Source organism: Schistocerca americana, chromosome 11 (assembly GCF_021461395.2).
Source record: "Schistocerca americana isolate TAMUIC-IGC-003095 chromosome 11, iqSchAmer2.1, whole genome shotgun sequence".
Taxonomy (NCBI): domain Eukaryota; kingdom Metazoa; phylum Arthropoda; class Insecta; order Orthoptera; family Acrididae; genus Schistocerca; species Schistocerca americana.
In genome coordinates this window covers 53,483,927-53,497,478 of record NC_060129.1, presented here as the reverse complement: position 1 = coordinate 53,497,478, position 13,552 = coordinate 53,483,927, and positions in this window count along the sequence as shown.

Here is a 13,552-nt window from a genome sequence, read left to right as displayed (position 1 = left end):
ATTCGTCAATATGAGGGAGCGAGGGATGCAGTAAGAAGGGAATAGTGCATCGGAAAGGAGATACTCGTATGCCAAAGGAAAATACTGTCTTTTCCATAGAAACGTTATTCGATTTAGTAGGAGACGTCATAGATCAAATAGTATTTCATAGCCCCGTAATTTCTGTGTTAATTCGTCAATGTGAGGGAGCGAGGGAAGCAGTAATGAAGGAATAGAGCATCGGAAAGTAGAAAGTAGTATCCCAAAAGAAAATCCTGTCGCTTCCATAGAAACGTTACTCGATTTAGAAGGAGAAGTCATAGATCCCATAGTATTTCATAGCGACGCAATTTCCGTGGTAATTCGTCGATGTGAGGGAGCGAGGGATGCAGTTAAGAAGGAATAGTGCATCGCAAAGGAGATACTCGTATCCTAAATGAAAATCCTGTCGTTTCCATAGAAACGTTACTCGATTTAGAGGGAGAAGTTATAAAACCCATAGTATTTCATAGCCCCACAATTTCTGTGTTAATTCGTCAATGTGAGGGAGCGAGGGATGCAGTAAAGAAGGAATAGAGCATCGGAAAGTAGAAAGTAGTATCCCAAAAGAAAATCCTGTCGTTTCCATAGAAACGTTACTCGATTTAGAAGGTGAAGTCATAGAACTCATAGTATTCCATAGCGACGCAATTTCTGTGTTAATTCGTCAAAGTAAGGTAGCGAGGGATGCAGTAAAGGAGGAATAGTGCTTCGGAATGGTGATAGTCGTATATCAAAACAAAATGCTTTAGTTTCCATAGAAACGTTACTCGATTTAGAGGGAGAAGTCATAAAACCCATAGTATTTCATAGCCCCACAATTTCTGTGTTAATTCGTCAATGTGAGGGAGCGAGGGATGCAGTAAAGAAGGAATAGAGCATCGGAAAGTAGAAAGTAGTATCCCAAAAGAAAATCCTGTCGTTTCCATAGAAACATTACTCGATTTAGAAGGAGAAGTCATAGAACCCATAGTATTTCATAGCGACGCAATTTCTGTGGTAATTATTCTAAGTGAGGGAGCGAGGGATGCAGTTAAGAAGGAATACTGCATCGGAAAGGAGATACTCGTATCCCAAAAGAAAATCCTGTCGTTTCCATAGAAATGTTACTCGATTTAAAAGGAGACGTCATAAAACCCATAGAATTTCATAGCCCCGCAATTTCTGTGTTAATTCGAATATGTGAGGGAGCGAGGGATGCAGTAAAGAAGGAATAGTTCATCGGAAAGGAGATAGTCGTATCCCAAAGGAAAAACCTGTCTTTTCCATAGAAACGTTATCACGATTTAGAAGCAGACGTCATAGATCCCATAGTATTTCATAGTACCGCAATTTCTGTGTTATTTTCGTCAATGTGAGGTAGCGGGGGATACAGTAAAGGAGGAATAGTGCATCGGAAAGGAGAAAGTCGTATCCCAAAAGAAAATCCTGTCGTTTCCATATAGACGTTACTCGATTTAGCAGGAGAACTCATAGAACCCATAGTATTTCATAGCGACGCAGTTTCTGTGGTAATTCGTCAATGTGAGGGTGCGAGGGATACAGTTAAGAAGGAATAGTGCATCGGAAAGGAGATACTCGTATCCCAAATGAAAATCCTGTCGTTTCCATAGAAACGTTACTCGATTTAGAAGGAGACGTTATAGAACACATAGTATTTCATAGCGACGCAAAATCTCTGTTAATTCGTCAATGTGAGGGAGCGAGGGATGCAGTATAGAGGGAATAGTGAATCGCACTGGTGATAGTCGTATATCAAAACAAAATCCTGTCTTTTCCATAGAAACGTTACTCGATTTAGAAGGAGAAGTCATAGAACCCATAGTATTTCATAGCGACGCAATTTCTGTGTTAATTCGTCAATGTAAGGTAGCGACGGATGCAGTAAAGGAGGAATAGTGCATCGGAATGGTGATAGTGGTATATCAAAACACAATCCTGTCGTTTCCTTAGAAACGTTACACGATTTAGAAGGAGACGTCGTAGAACACATAGTATTTCATAGCCCCGCAATTTCTGTGTTAATTCTTCAATGTGAGGGAGCGAGGGATGATGTGAAGAATGAATAGTGCATCGGAAAGGAGATACTCGTATCCCAAAGGAAAATCCTGTCTTTTCCATGGAAACGTTATTCGATTTAGAAGGAGACGTCATAGATCCCATAGTATTTCATAGCCCCAAAATTTCCTTGTTAATTCGTCAATGTGAGAGAGCGAGGGATGCAGTAAAGAAGGAATACTGCATCGGAAAGGAGAAATTTTAACCCAAAAGATAATCCTGTCTTTTCCATAGAAACGTTACTCGATTTAGAAGGAGAAATCATAGAACACATAGTATTTCATAGCGACGCAAATTCTGTGTTTATTCGTCAATGTGAGGGAGCAAGGGATGCAGTATAGAAGGAATAGTGGATCGGAACGAAGATACTCGTATCCCAAAAGAAAATCCTGTCGTTTCCATAGGAACGTTACTCGATTTAGAAGGAGAAGTCATAAAACCCATAGAATTTCATAGCCCCGCTATTTCTGTGTTAATTCGACAATGTGAGGGAGCGAGGGATGCAGTAAAGAAGGAATAGTTCTTCGGAAAGGAGATAGTCGTATCCCAAAGGAAAAGCCTGCCTTTTCCATAGAAACGTTATTCGAATTACAAGGAGACGTCATAGAACACATAGTATTTCATAGCCCCGCAATTTCTGTGTTAATTCTTCAATGTGAGGGAGCGAGGGATGATGTGAAGAGGGAATAGTGCATCGGAAAGGAGATACTTGTATCCCAAATGAAAATCCTGTCGTTTCCATAGAAACGTTACTCGATTTCGAAGGAGAAGTCATAGAACCGATAGTATTTCATAGCGACGCTATTTCTGTGTCAATTCGTCAATGTGAGGGAGCGAGGGATGCAGTAAAGAAGGAATAGTGCATCGGAAAGGAGATAGTCGTATCCCAAATGAAAATCCTGTCGTTTCCATAGAAACGTTACTCGATTTTGAACGAGACGTCATAGAACCCATAGTATTTCATAGCGACGTAATTTCTGTGTTATTTCGTCAATGTGAGGGAGCGAGGAATGCAGTAAAGAAGGAATAGTGCATCGGAAATGGATACTCGTATTTCAAAAGGAAAACCTTTCGTTTCCATAAAAACGTTGCTGGATTTAGAAGGAGAAGTCATAGAACACATAGTATTTCATAGCGATGCTATTTCTGTGTTAATTCGTCAATGTGAGAGAGCGGGGGATGCAGTAAAGAAGAAATCGTGCATCAGAAAAGAGATAGTCGTATCCCAAAAGTAGGACCTGTCGTTTCCATACAAACGTTACTCGATGTAGAAGGAGAAGTCATAGAACCCGTAGTATTTCATAGCGAAGCAATTTCTGTGTTAATTCGTCAATGTGAGAGAGCGGGGGATGCAGTAAAGAAGAAATCGTGCATCAGAAAGGAGATAGTCGTATCCCAAAAGTAAGACCTGTCGTTTCCATAGAAACGTTACTCGATGTAGAAGGAGAAGTCATAGAACCCGTAGTATTTCATAGCGAAGCAATTTCTGTGTTATTTCGTCAATGTGAGGGAGCGAGCGATGCAGTAAAGAAGGAATAGTGCATCGGAAAGTAGATACTCATATCCCAAAAGAAAATCCTTTCGTTTCCATAGAGACGTTACTCGATTTAGGAGGATATGTCATAGAAACATATTATTTCATAACGACGCAATTTCTGTGTTAATTCGTCAATGCGAGGGAGCGAAGGATGCAGTAATGAAGGAATAGTACATCGGAAAGGAGACACTCGTATCCAAAAAGAAAATCCTGTCGTTTCCATAGAAACGTTATTCGATTTAGAAGGAGAAATCATAAAGCCATAGTACTTCATAGCCTCGCGATTTCTGTGTTAATTCGTCAATGTGAGGGAGCGAGGGATGCCGTAAAGAAGGAGTAGTGCATCGGAAAGGAGATACTCGTATCCCAAAAGAAAATCCTGTCTTTTCCATAGAAACGGTACTCGATTTAGAGGAGACGTCATAGAACCCATAGTATTTCATAGCCCCGCAAATTCTGTGTTAATTCGTCAATGTGAGGGAGCGAGGGATGCAGTAAAGAAGGAGTAGTGCATCGGAAAGGAGATACTCGTATCCCAAAAGAAAATCCTGTCTTTTCCATAGAAACGGTACTCGATTTAGAGGAGACGTCATAGAACCCATAGTATTTCATAGCGACGCAATTTCGGTGGTAATTATTCTAAGTGAGGGAGCGAGGGATGCAGTTAAGAAGGAATACTGCATCGGAAAGGAGATACACGTATCTCAAAACAAGATCCTGTTGATTCCATAGAAACGTTACTCGGTTTAGAAGGAGATGTCATAGGACCCATAGTATTTCATAGCCCCGCAAATTCTGTGTTAATTCGCCAATGTGAGGGAGCGAGGGATGCAGTAAAGAAGGAATAGTGCATCGGAAAGGAGAAAGTCGTATCCCAAATGAAAATCCTGTCGCTTCCATAGAAACGTTACTCGATTTAGAAGGAGATGTCATGGAACACATAGTATATCATAGCGACGCAATTTCTGTGTTAATTCGTCTATGTGAGGGGGCGAGGAATGTAGTATAGAAGGAATTGTGCATCGGAAAGGAGATGCACTTACCACAAAAGAAAATCCTCCCGTTTACATAGAAACGTTACACGATTTACAAGAAGAAATCATAGAACACATAGTATTTCATAGCGACGCAATTTCTGTGTTAATTCGTCAATGTGCGGGAGCAATGGATGCAGTAAAGAAGGAATAGTGAATCTGAAAGAAGATACTCGTTTCCCAAAAGAAAATCCTGTCGTTTCCATAGAAATGTTACTCGATTTAAATGGAGACGTCATAAAACGCATAGAATTTCATAGCCCCGCAATTTCTGTGTTAATTCTTCAATGTGAGGGAGCGAGGGATGATGTGAAGAGGGAATAGTGCATCGGAAAGGAGATACTCGTATCCCAAAGGAAAATCCTGTCTTTTCCATAGAAACGTTATTCGATTTAGAAGGAGACGTCATAGATCCCATAGTATTTCATAGCCCCAAAATTTCCTTGTTAATTCGTCAATGTGAGAGAGCGAGGGATGCAGTAAAGAAGGAATACTGCATCGGAAACGAGAAATTATAACCCAAAAGATAATCCTGTCTTTTCCATAGCAACGTTACTCGATTTAGAAGGAGAAATCATAGAACACATAGTATTTCATAGCGACGCAAATTCCGTGTTCATTCGTCAATGTGAGGGAGCAAGGGATGCAGTATAGAAGGAATATTGGATCGGAAAGAAGATACTCGTATCCCAAAAGAAAATCCTGTCGTTTCCATAGGAACGTTACTCGATTTAGAAGGAGAAGTCATAAAACCCATAGAATTTCATAGCCCCGCAATTTCAGTGTTCATTCGACAATGTGAGGGAGCGAGGGATGCAGTAAAGAAGGAATACTTCATCGGAAAGGAGATAGTCGTATCCCATAGGAAAAGTCTGTCTTTTCCATAGAAACGTTATTCGATTTAGAATGAGGCGTCATAGATCCCATAGTATTTCATAGTCCCGCAATTTCTGTGTTAATTCGTCAATGTGAGGTAGCGAGGGATGCAGTAAAGAAGGAATAGTGCATCGGAATGGTGATAGTGGTATATCAAAACAAAATCCTGTCGTTTCCTTAGAAACGTTACACGATTTAGAAGGAGACGTCGTAGAGCACATAGTATTTCATAGAGACGCAAAATCTGTGTTAATTCGTCAATGTGAGGTAGCGAGGGATGCAGTAAAGAAGGATTAGTGCATCGGAAAGGAGATACTCGTATCCCAAAAGAAAATCCTGTCGTTTCCACCGAAACGTTACTCGATTTAGAAGGAGATGTCATAGGACCCGCAGTATTTCATAGCCCCGCAATATCTGTGTTAATTCGTCAATGTGAGGGAGCGAGGGATGCAGTTAAGAAGGAATAGTGCATCGGAAAGGAGATACTCTTACCCCAGAAGAAAATCCTGTCGTTTCCATAGAAACGTTACTCGATGTAGAAGGAGAAGTCATAGAACTCATAGTATTTCATAGCAACGCAATTTCTGTATTAATTCGTCAATGTAAGATAGCGAGGGATGCAGTAAAGGAGGAATAGTGCATCGGAATGGTGATAGTCGTATATCAAAACAAAATCCTGTCGTTTCCATTGAAACGTTACTCGTTTTAGAAGGAGACGTCATAGAACACATAGTATTTCATAGCGACGCTAAATCTGTGTTAATTCGTCAATGTGAAGGAGCGACGGATGCAGTACAGAAGGTATAGTGCATCGGAAAGGAGATACTCTTACCCCAGAAGAAAATCCTGTCGTTTCCATTGAATCGTTACTCGATGTAGAAGGAGAAGTCATAGAACTCATAGTATTTCATAGCGACGCAATTTCTGTGATAATTCGTCAATGTAAGGTAGCGAGGAATGCTGTAAAGGAGGAATACTGCATCGGAATGGGGATAGTCGTATATCAAAAATAAATGCTGTCGTTTCCATAGAAACGTTTCTCGATTTAGAAGAAGACGTCATAGAACACATAGTATTTCATAGCGACCTAAAATCTGTGTTAATTCGTCAATGTGAGGGAGCGAGAGATGCAGTATAGAAGGAATAGTGCATCGGAAAGGAGATAGTCGTTCCCAAAAGAAAATCATGTCGTTTCCATACAAACGTTGCTCGATTTAGAAGGAAAAGTCTTAGAAAGCATAGTATTTCATAGCGACGCAATTTCTGAGTTAATTCGTCAATGTGAGGGAGCGAGGTATGCAGTATAAAAGGAATAGTGCATCGGAAAGGAGATACTCATATCCCAAAAGAAAATCCTTTCGTTTCCATAGAGACGTTACTCGATTTAGGAGGATATGTCATAGAAACATAGTATTTCATAACGACGCAATTTCTGTGTTAATTCGTCAATGCGAGGGAGCGAAGGATGCAGTAATGAAGGAATAGTACATCGGAAAGAAGACACTCGTATCCAAAAAGAAAAACCTGTCGCTTCCATAGAAACGTTATTCGATTTAGAAGGAGAAGTCATAGAACCCATAGTATTTCATAGCGACGCAAATTCTGTGTTAATTCGTCAATGTGAGGGAGCAAGGGATGCAGTAAAGAAGGAATAGTGCATCGGAAAGGAGATATCGTATCCCCAAAAGAAAGTCCTGTCGTTTCCATAGAAACGTTACTCGATTTAGAAGGAGAAATCATAAAGCCATAGTATTTCATAGCCTCGCAATTTCTGTCTTAATTCGTCAATGTGAGGGAGCGAGGAATGCAGTAACGAAGGAGTAGTGGATCGGAAAGGAGATACTCGTATCCCAAAAGAAAATCCTGTCTTTTCTATAGAAACGGTACTCGATTTAGAGGAGACGTCATAGAACCCATAGTATTTCATAGCCCCGCAATTTCTGTGTTAATTCGTCAATGTGAGGGAGCGATGGACGCAGTAAAGAATGAATAGTGCATCGGAAAGGAGAAAATCGTATCCCAAAAGAAAATCCTGTCGTTTCCATATAGACGTTACTCGATTTAGAAGGAGAAGTAATAGAACCCATAGTATTTCATAGCGTCGCAATTTCTGTGGTAATTATTCAAAGTGAGGGAGCGAGGGATGCAGTTAAGAAGGAATAGTGCATCGGAAAGGAGATACACTTACCACAAAAGAAAATCCTCCCGTTTACATAGAAACGTTACACGATTTACAAGAAGAAATCATAGAACACATAGTATTTCATAGCGACGCAATTTCTGTGATAATTCGTCAATGTGCGGGAGCAAGGGATGCTGTAAAGAAGGAATAGTGCATCTGAAAGAAGATACTCGTATCCCAAAAGAAAATAATGTCGTTTCCACAGAAATGTTACTCGATTTAAAAGGAGACGTCATAACACCCATAGAATTTCATAGCCCCGCAATTTCTGTGTTAATTCTTCAATGTAAGGTAGCGAGGGATGCAGTAAAGGAGGAATAGTGAATCGGAATGGTGATAGTGGTATATCAAAACAAAATCCTGTCGTTTCCTTAGAAACGTTACACGATTTAGAAGGAGACGTCGTAGAACACATAGTATTTCATAGCGACGCAAAATCTGTGTTAATTCGTCAATGTGAGGGAGCGAGTGATGCAGTAAAGAAGGATTAGTGCATCGGAAAGGAGATACTCGTATCCCAAAAGAAAATCCTGTCGTTTCCACCGAAACCTTACTCGATTTAGAAGGAGATGTCATAGAACCCATAGTATATCATAGCGACGCAATTTCTGTGTTAATTCGTCAATGTGAGGGAGCGAGGTATGCAGTAAAGAAGGAATAGTGCATCGGAAAGGAGATAGTCATATCCCAACAGAAAATCCTGTCGTTTCGATAGAAGCGTTACTCGATTTAGAAGGAGATGGCATAGAACCCATAGTATTTCATAGCGACGCAATTTCTGTGTCAATTCGTCAATGTGAGGGAGCGAGGATGCAGTAAAGAAGGAATAGTGCATCGGAAAGGAGATACTCGTCTCCCAAAAGAAAATCCTGTCTTGTCCATAGAAACGTTACTCGATTTAGAAGGAGATGTCAAAAAACCTATAGTATTTCATAGCCCCGCAATTTCTGTGTTAATTCGTCAATGTGAGTGGGCGAGCTATGCAGTAAAGATGGAATAGTGCATCTCCTTTCCGATGCACTATTCCTTCTATAATACATCCCTCGCTCCCTCACATTGACGAATTAACACAGAAATTGCGTCGCTATGAAATACTATGGAATCTATGAAATCTCCTTCTAAATCGAGTAACGTGTCTATGGAAACGACAGGATTTTCTTTTGGGATACGACTTTCTCCTATCCGATGCACTATTCCTTCTTTACTGCATCCCTCGCTCCCTCACATTGACGAATTAACACAGAAATACCGTCGCTATGAAATACTGTGGGATCTATGACATCTCCTACTAAATCGAGTATTGTTTCTATGGAAAAGACAGGATATTTTTTTGGGATACGAGTATCTCACTTCTGACGCACTATTCCTTATTCACTGCATCACTCGCTCCATCACATGGACGAATTAACACAGAAATTGCGGGGCTATGAAATACTATGGGTTCTATGGCTTCTCCATCTAAAACGAGTAACGTTTCTATGGAAAAGACAGGATTTCTTTTTGGATACGAATAACTATATTCCGATGCACTATTCCTTCTTTACTGCATCCCTCGCTCCCTCACATTGACGAATTTACACAGAAATTGCGCGGTTATGAAATACTATGGGTTTATGACTTCTCCTTCATAATCGTGTAACCTTTCTATAGAAACGACAGGATTTTCTTTTGGGATACGAGTATCTCCTTTCCGATGCACTATTCCTTCTTAACTGCATCCCTGGCTCCCTCACATTGACGAATTAGCACAGAAATTGCGTCGCTATGAAACACTATGGGTTCTATGACTTCTCCTTCTAAATTTAGTAACGTTTCTTTGGAAACGATAGATTTTCTTTTGGGATACGAGTATCTCCTTTCCGATGCACAATTCCTTCTTTACTGCATCCCTTGCTCCCTCACATGACGAATTATCACAGAAACTACGTCGCTATTAAATACTATGGGTTCGATGACATATCCTTCTAAATCGAGTAACGTTTCTATGGAAACGAAAGGATTTTCTTTTGTGATACGACTATCTCCTATCCGATGGACTATTCCTTCTTTACTGCATCCCTCGCTCCCACACATTAACGAATTAACACAGAAATTACGTCGCTATGAATTACTATGGATTCTATGACACCTCCTTCTAACTAGAGTAACGTTTCTATGGAAACGGCAGGATTTTCTTTTGGGATACGACTTTCTCCTTTCCGATGCACTATTCCTTCTTTACTGCATCCCTCGCTCCCTCACATTGTTGAATCAACACAAAAATTGAGGGGCTATGAAATACTATGTGTTCTATGACGTCTCCTTCTAAATCGAGTAACGTATCTATGGAAACGACAGGATTTTCTTTTGGGATACGAGTATCTCATTTCTAACGCGCTATTCCTTCTTTACTGCATCCCTCTCTCCCTCACATGACGAATTATCACAGAAACTACGTCGCTATTAAATACTATGGGATCGATGACATATGCTTCTAAATCGAGTAACGTTTCTATGGAAACGAATGGATTTTCTTTTAGGATACGACTATCTCCTTTCCGATGCACTATTCCTTCTTTTCTGCATCCCTCGCTTCCTCACATTAACGAATTAACACAGAAATTTCGTCGCTATGAAATACTATGGTTTCTATGTATTCTCCATCTATATCGAGTAACGTTACTATGGAAACGACAGGATTTTCTTTTGGGATACGACTTCTCCGTTCCGATGCGCTATTCCTTCTTTACTGCATCCCTCGCCCCCCCAAATTGACGAATTAACACAGAAATTACGTTGCTATGAAATACTATGGGTTCTATGACTTCTCCTTCTATATCGAGTAACGTTTCTTTGGAAACGACAGATTTTCTTTTGGGATACGAGTATCTCCCTTCCGATGCACTATTCCATCTTTACTGCACCCCTCGCTCCCTCACATTGACGAATTAACACAGACATTGCGTCGCAATGAAATACTATGGGTTCTATGACTTCTCCTTCTAAATCGAGTACGTTTCTTTGGAAACGACAGATTTTCCTTTGGGATACGAGTATCTCCTTTCCGATGCACTATTCCTTATTTACTGCATCCCCCGCTCCCTCACATTGACGAATTAACACAGAATTATCCCAAAAGAAGATCCTGTCGTTACCATAGAATCGCTACTCGATTTAGAAGGAGATGACATAGAACCCATAGTATTTCATAGCGACGCAATTTTTGTGTTAATTCGTCAGTGTGAGGGGAGAGGAGTGCAGTAAAGAAGGAAAAGTGCATCGGAAAGGAGATACTCGTTTCCCAAAAGAAATTCCTGTAGTTTCCATAGAAACGTTACTCGATTTAGAAGGCGAAGTCATAGAACACATAGTATTTCATAGCGACGCAATTTCTGTGTTAAATCGTCAATGTGAGGGAGCGAGGGATGCAGTAATTAAGGAATAGTGCATCGGAAAGGAAATAGTCGTATCCCAAAAGAAAATCCTGTCGTTTCCATAGAAACGTTATTCGATTTAGGAGGAAATGTCATAGAACCCATAGTATATAATAGCGACGCAATTTCTGTGTTAATTCGTCAATGCGAGGGAGCGAGGGGTGCAGTAAAGAAGAAATAGTGCATCGTAAAAGTGATACTCGTATCCCAAAAGAATATCCTGTCGTTTCCATAGAAACGTTACTCGATTTAAAAGGAGAAGTCATAGAACCCATAGTGTTTCATAGCGACGCAATTTCTGTGCTAATACGTCAATGTGAGGGAGCGAGGGATGCAGTTAAGAAGGAATAGTGCATCGGAAAGGAGATACTCGAATCCCAAAAGAAAATCCTGTCGTTCCTATAGAAAGGTTACACGATTTTGAAGGAGAAGTCATAGAAGCCATAGTATTTCATAGCGACGCAATTTTTGTGTTAATTCGTCAGTGTGAGGGAGCGAGGAATGCAGTAAAGAAGGAATAGTGCATCGGAAAGGAGATACTCGTTTCCCAAAAGAAAATCCTGTAGTTTCCATAGAAACGTAACTCGATTTAGAAGGCGAAGTCATAGAACACATAGTATTTCATAGCGACGCAATTTCTGTGTTACATCGTAAATGGGAGGGAGCGAGGGATGCAGTAATTAGGGAATAGTGCATCGGAAAGGAAATAGACGTAATCCAAAAGAAAATCCTGTCGTTTCCATAGAAACGTTACTCGATTTAGAAGGAAATGTCATAGAACCCATAGCATTTCATAGCGACGCAATTTCTGTGTTAATTCGTCAATGTGAGGGAGCGAGGGGTGCAGTAAAGAAGAAATAGTGCATCTGAAAGGAGATACTCCTATCTCAAAAGAAAATCCTGTCGTTTCCATAGAAACGTTACTCGATTTAGAAGGAGAAGTCATTGAACCCATAGTATTTCATAGCGACGGTATTTCTGTGTTAATTCGTCAATGTGAGGGAGCGAGGGATGCAGTAAATAAGGAATAGCGCATCGGAAAGGAGATACTCCTATCCCAAAAGAAAATACTGTAGTTTCCATAGAAACGTTACTCGATTTAGAAGGCGACGTCATAGAACACATAGTATTTCATAGCGACGCAATTTCTGAGTTAAATCCTCAATGTGAGGGAGCAAGGGATGCAGTAATTAAGGAATAGTGCATCGGAAAGAAAATAGTCGTATCCCAAAAGAGAATCCTGTCGTTTCCATAGAAACGTTACTTGATTTAGAAGGATATGTCATGGAACACAAAGTATTTCATAACGACGCAATTTTTGTGGTAATTCGTCAATGCGAGGGGGCGAGGGATGCAGTAAAGATGGAATAGTGCATCGGAAAGCAGATACTCGTATCCCAAAAGAAAATCCTGTCGTTTCCATAGAAACGTTACTCGATTTAGAAGGAGAAGTCATAGAACACATAAAATTTCATAGCGACGCAATTTCTGTGTCAATTCGTCAATGTGAGGGAGCGAGGATGCAGTAAAGAAGGAATTGTGCATCGGAAAGGAGATACTCGTCTCCCAAAAGAAAATCCTGTCTTGTCCATAGAAACGTTACTCGATTTAGAAGGAGATTTTAAAAAAACCTATAGTATTTCATAGCCCCGCAATTTCTGTGTTAATTCGTCAATGTGAGTGGGCGAGCTATGCAGTAAAGATGGAATAGTGCATCGGAAAGGAGAAAGTCGTATCCCAAAAGAAAATCCCGTCGTTTCCATAGAAACGTTACTCGATTTAGAAGGAGAAGTCATAGAAGCCATAGTACTTAATAGGGAAGCAATTTCTGTGTTAATTCGGCAATGTGAGGGAGCCAGGGGTGGAGTAAATAAGGAATAGTGCAATGGAAAGGAGATAGTCGTATCCCAAAAAAAGATCCTGTCGTTTCCATAGAAACGTTACTCGATTTAGAAGGAGATGTTATAAAACACATTGTATTTCATAGCGACGCAATTTCTGTGTTAATTCGACAATGTGAGGGAGCGAGGTATGCAGTAAAGAAGGAATAGTGCATCGGAAAGGAGATAGTCATATCCCAACAGAAAATCCTTTCGTTTCCATAGAAACGTTACTCGATTTAGAAGGGCAAGTCTTAGAACCCATAGTATTTCATAGCCCCTCAATTTTTGTGTTGACTCGTCAATGTGAGGGAGCGAGGGATGCAGTAAAGAAGGAATAGTGCATCGGATAGGAGAAAGGCGTATCCCAAAAGAAAATCCTGTCGTTTCCATAGAAACGTTACTCGATTTAGAAGGAGAAGTCATAGAATCCATAGTATTTCATAGCGGCGCAATTTCTGTGTTAATTCGTCAATGTGAGGGAGCGAGGGATGTAGTATAGAAGGAATAGTGCATCGGAAAGAAGATACTCATATCCCAAATGAAAATCCTTT